Consider the following 6183-nt stretch of genomic DNA (forward strand, 5'->3'; position numbering starts at 1 on the left):
GCCTAGAGCCAGCCTGGCTCAAGGAGAATTTGAGTCTTTTTCTGTTTTGTTCTGCACCTAATTCCAAGCAGGCTGGGGAACTCCTTCCCATTGCCACATTTTTTCATCCCTAAAGCTTCACATTCTGCTGCTACTTTAGCTTCTCATGCTTTGAAAAACAAATCAAAGATTCCCTGAGATGCCTTCATCAAATTTAAATGAGGTAGCACGTGCCTGCAGATTCTGCCCTTTAGACCTGTTTCTGACCGTGTATCTGAGGGAGGTAATTCCAGCTTGGTGTAACCTCGAGGCCAAGGCAAGCTGTAACAGACCCAGCCTGGCACTGCTGGCAGCCTGACCGTGCTACTGGGTGTTTGTCTGGCTCTGCCAACTTCAGCGTGTGGCCACAGTTGGTAAATTTTCAGCAAACCCATCTATGGTAAACCCAGAGTGCTTGAGCAGGACCGTCGCTCTCCTGTCTCAAAGTTTCTGCTCAGCAAGTAGCATGAAGGCAAATGAAGGCCATGAAGGCACAGTCTGGCTGAGGTTTGCAGCTTGACACAGCTAACAGACACGGGATTTGCATGGGGAATGGAGCTGAGTATAACTATCCCATAATCATCGCAGACTAATTGCATTTAATTAACGTAGCTCTCACATCCCTACGCAGGGACCTTGCAGGGGGATGAAGCCCCTCGGCAGCACACGCACGTACCAGGTGATGAGGGACTTGTCCGTCTGCATTACGAAACGGCGTCACCGTACCCACAGTCGCTGAGACAGCACACACCATTCTTGTCTTTACACTCAGGCTGCTTTTTACTTCTGGATTTTTTCCAAATGGACGTTTGGAAGAGATGATGTGATGTTCTTTAACCACAATTTTCCACTTTGTTGCTGATTCGGGGCTCGCTTGGCTACTTTACCAAGCATACATCTGTAACAATTCCCAGAACAACAGGATTCTCTTTAATTTATACTTACTCCTTTCAGCGGCAGAGTGGTCCTGTCAGCCCCATATTTTCTGTAACGCTGTGCAAAAATCTCTCCATTTCTGGTTTCGAAGAAATGCATATTCCCTGACACTTTTTGCCCTTCCAAACACCGCCTTTGATCTCTTTATTCATTATCAGCCTCCTAATAATTTTTTTCTCCATACTTTTCCAATGGACCGTCCTACTTTCCACTGGCACCCTATATCACCTCCCAGCTGCTCTATTGCTGCCCTCCTAACAGCCACCTGTTGAGGCTCCCAGTTAGCTTTTCTTGTCAAACCACTTCCCCTTTTTCAAGTGGTATTCTGTTCATCTGTGCACTTTCAGGCCTGCCCACACATTTTTATATTAGCTCCTAGCAAATGAATAAAAATATGCTCAAATATACCAAAGTTTGCTCTGTTCTGGAGCCAAGCTGGCTTTTTATGTCTGATAGAAATGAACCTGCCACTGGAGCTGACAGAAATCTTGACCAGCAAGGAGGGTCCTTGCAGAACAATGTTGTGGACTACGTAGCCTCCACGGGCTGCTGCTTTTCTAGGGATGCTCTCACCCAAAATAGATCCTTAGTGCTAAAAAGGCTACTGTCATCACTGGGAAAACAGTGCCTGGAAGATGTGAATTTTCCACAGCACTTCTGGGATTACAGTAGTGATTTTTTTAACCCCCAGCTGGCAAGTGGAAGCGATGGCTCCCCGAAGCTGGAGAGGCTGAAGTTTACCAGCTCAGCTTTTCACACTGGGGCAAAACACCTCTCCCAAAGCTGTGAGTCCCCATGGTTAATATCTGGCAGCAGCAATGCTAGTGTTTTGTTGAATCCCTTTGCTTTCTGAACCAAACACTGTTTCAGATTAAAATTGGTTCACAGCAGGCTGCAGCACACAGCAGGCAGCGGCTGCTCCCGTCACCCGGTCAGGTAATAACTTACTGCCAGGAACACCTCCCAGCTGGGATGCTTTTGCAGCCACAAAAGCTCTTTTTTGGCTGCAGCACATGCACTGTGTGCCCTTGCAATCCGCAGCACGCCCAGCACATTCAGCAGCCTGGCTGGACTCTGGCCTCCATGCTGGTCCTGCAGCCGTAACAGAGCATCGCCATGCCAGCAAGCCTTGCTGGGAAGACAGAAAACCCTCTGGTTGAGCAGGAATTCAAAGCATTTTTGGCCATGGCTCTTGTCTGAGGCATACAAACAGTTCTAGTACTGGCTCACTTGTCTCTCCATGGGAAATCCTGTCTACTGGCTTTTCTTTGAGATTTGTCAGCCACAGCCCAGGCTCCTGCTCAAAATAACCACCTTGTGATGGTGGAGGAAGCCAGAAGAGTCAGATCCGTTTGCCTTTCCTTGGAGGATGGATAAAACACTTGAGTCCTCTCTTTTGCAGACATGTGTGAAATTTCTTGTATTTGATGATCATTTTGTATAAAAAACACATCTTGCGTCAGCTGATCCCAAGGCAGGCACTGATGCTGTAAGACCAGCAGGAAGGAAGCAGCCGGGATGGGCTCCACCAGCCCACCGTTACAGTTTACTTTTGTGACAGATCCCTGGAATTATTTCTGCCCTGAACACCCAAAGCAGGGCTTTGCAGCAGGAGAACAGAGCCGTGGGCTGTGCCCATCACCATAAGCTCACGTGGCAGCAGTGCTGCAGCCCTGTAGGGTGTTGAGTGCCCGCTCCCTTCGCAGGCTGCCTGGTTCTGGCGAAGCACACAGGTTCCCAGCACAACTCGGTCACACACAGACAATCAGGAGGTGGCAGGCCCAACAGATCATTCGCTTAAGACCATCTTTAGAAGCGCAGAGCATTTACACCCAGCATTATTTCAGAATAGCTTGTTCTGAAAAACTGAAACAACCCATTTTCCTCCCCAGGCAAGACCTGAAAGTACCAGCTGAGATGATCTTTTCAGCTCTTCTCTGCAGTGCTGTGGTAGAACACTTCTAACACTGCTCTCCTCAGTGCTCGTTAATGGTCTGCACCCCGGGAGCTTGGTAGAACTCTGCTTTATGACAACGTCTGCTATTAACCCTCACGGGGGGCTGGAACAAGACAACCAAGCATGCAAAAGCAAGGCTTTACTGTTTTCTCTGCTCACTCTAATCCAAAGGTTTCCAAACTTCCTTAAAGCATCGATTGCCTTCCCCAAGGCCCCTCTCTCCTTTCCAATTTGCAGTCGCAGCACAAACGTCCCTGCAGCTGGGACAGCAATTGCACAGTTGGACAAATTCCCCTTTGGAAAGTACTGAATGGAGCGGGAGCTGGCTTTATTTCTGTTGCCATTTCACTGCAATTTAGCAGCTGGAAATAGGGAAGAGAAACTGGTGCCACATGACCAAAGCTTTCCACAGCTCATGGTCAGGGCATCCCTACAGCAGCATTTAAATAAGCAGGCATTATTTAAGCAAACCACAGCTCCATGGCCATTAATAGGCAGCAAGCAGGGCCCTGCGGAAAATACAAGAGTAGAAAACTTCTGGTTATGTTTCTTCATATATTTGCAGGGGTTTAGTCACACTGTGGGAAGCTAAGTGGTAATCAATCTCTCGCTTGCTGCAGTTGCTTCTCCACCACCGTGGTTTTCCTGCAATGGTTCCTTGAGGATAATTTATCCATGGAGCTGGGGTGAGGAGCAGCCAAGGACCCTCCAGGTTAAAGCGTCCTCAGCCTCGGGCTCCATCCTACAGTGGCTGCAGCTTGCATGTGGCCCCCAGGCCACACCAGAGCACTGCTTGGGGTTTCTATTGGCATGTGGCCTCTCACACAAGCCTCTGGGTTAGCAGCTTATTAAAAGAAAGCAGCGTGTGAAGAGCTTGCACGTCTGGCTGGGGATGCCGCTCTGCTGGCCTGGGATCAGGTAGCAGCAGAGGGCCAACCTCTTCCAAGGAGCAGAGGGGCCAAGCTTTCCCTGCCAGACCGACATAAAATGAGCTCAAAGCGCTTGCTAGGCCAAACATCTGCCCCCCATTTCATCCCCATGGGCACAGCAGCCCTGCCCGAACCCCTGCTGTCAGCACATCCACCTGTGGCCTTGAGGCTGCCCTGCAGTTACAACCATTTCCCTGGTGTCGCCTTTAGGGAAGCTAGAGGTGTTGGAGGTGAGGGCACAAGAGGCTTCTGGGGTGCGTGTCTGATTTTGAGTTTGCTGCCTGCAAAGCTGAACCCTCTCGTGCCTGTGAAACAAATCAAACCAGCGCCAGGGGCATGGCTCCAGTGACTTTTCTGCTCTGCGGTGAACGCTTCTGACACACCAACCTTCAGGTCCCTTCCCCTATAAAAATGACTCCTATTAGGACTAAACGTAGCAGGAATGACCACAGCCACCCTCTTGGCATCAAGATGCCACATTTGCTACTGCTTTCAAGTGTTTTCAGGACACTTGGCAAGTTAATAGGACTTTTTTTAGAAAGGCCCCGTTTTACCTTTCTCTGAAAAAAATAGCCTATAGGGTTGGAACTGAAAGCTCTGGGCCACAGGGAAATGCAGCAAGGGCCAATGTAAATTACTACTTGCTTAAACCTGCCTCGTGCACTCCAGTAACTCTCTGCAGCCAAATCCCTTTTCCCAAACCTCTCTTTGGCCTCTTTGGCTACCAGCTCCTGCACCAGGGTGTACTGGTCCCAGGCAAAAGTCACAACCACATCCCCTGCAACCAACCCAAGAGCTTGGACTGTGGATGTCCGTGCCAATTCTCACTTGCAGAGTAACCGTAACATCTGCCATGAGTTTTTGGGTGCTAAAGCCCCAGCTGGAAATGGAAAACACCCCGGTGCGCCTGTGGGTAGCAGCATGCCGCAGCCTGGGGGCTTCAGGAGCTCCTCAGCTCCAGGGCAAACGCCTTGGACAGCTCTGGCAAGTTGAGTGGCAAGCGAAGAGCCCTGCATACCCTCTGCACAGCAGGGGAAAACAGACAAGTGAGCCGAATGCTCGTCAGTCCCCTGCAGCACAGGCAGAGCACAGCTGAAACGTGGCCAGATTTGGCACTTTTACAGGGGAAAAGCAAGAGTTGCACACCCAGGTCTGCTCCTGGACCTGAGGCATATTGAGAGAAAACAAGGCTAAAAACCAAACATGCTAACAGGCGCAGAGAGCAAGGTCTTGTATCTGTGTATTCCCTGACCTCATCCACAGAAACAACTGATCTGGTTCTGAAAACACTTTCCTAGAAAGAAACCAGCCTTAGGCACACACTTGGCCTGGAAATTTTCTGTTTGACTGCTTCAGGTTGGGAGACATTTCCAGCAATGAAGACAAACAGGGACGTAAGTGATACATCTGTTCCTCCTTACCTGCGCCTTTGATGGTGTGCACAGCTCCGGCACAAGACGGGCTCCCAGCAGTGCAAACGGCTTCTAATGCAGCTCCTTCGTGCTGAGCTGCATCAACTCCCTGCCATTCTCACGAGCCTGCCCAAAAGTCACATTTAAATACCTTATAGGACTAGGACTGGCGGTGAGAGGGAGGACAAAACCACAAATGTTTAGTATGGGAAATTTGCTGTCCTCCCTGCTTAGGCTTTGCTGTATCTTTACGCAGGAGGTAAGCACAGCTCACCTCTCATTCATGTAGAATGAGGCTTCTGCAAATCACATTCCCATGGGAACCTCTTATAATTAATTACCTCCTTTTCTGTTCCATGCATCTCTTACAGTTTTTGTCCTTTAACACCCTAGAAGTGTTGTAAAGATCTTCATGGACAACGCTCTGAAGAGCTACAGCTGCCTGCAAACCCGGGCTGATTTAGAAGGCAACTGGAAAGCTGCCACAGCTTGGTACAGATGCAGGTAAGCAAGGAGCATGTAAACAATGCAAGGGGAGCAGAGGAAGCAGTTTTGGTCCAAGACCTGTATGAAATGTGCTCCTTGTGGTGACACTTGTGAGATGCTGAACCTTAAAGAAATATATCCACAATATAGCCTAAAGGTCTAGTGCATGAAGTGCTCACAGGGCTCCACGTGCAGCTTAATTCATCTAAAGATACCATAAAACTTGCCATGGCGCAAACTCTAATTTTCAGAGCTCTTGGGTAATTCTGAAAACATTCTTAAAACCTCCAAAAACTCACCTGCTGGCACATGCATAACACTAACAGGACAAGTACCCACCCTTGTTCTGGCTTCAGTTTACTTTTGCAAGAAGAGCACTCACATAACCCACACAACCTGAAAAAAACACACACCTTGAGACCTCCGGGGGGGAGTTTCCATGTGG

Source organism: Anas platyrhynchos, chromosome 22, assembly GCF_047663525.1.
Source record: "Anas platyrhynchos isolate ZD024472 breed Pekin duck chromosome 22, IASCAAS_PekinDuck_T2T, whole genome shotgun sequence".
NCBI classification, from domain to species: Eukaryota; Metazoa; Chordata; class Aves; order Anseriformes; family Anatidae; genus Anas; species Anas platyrhynchos.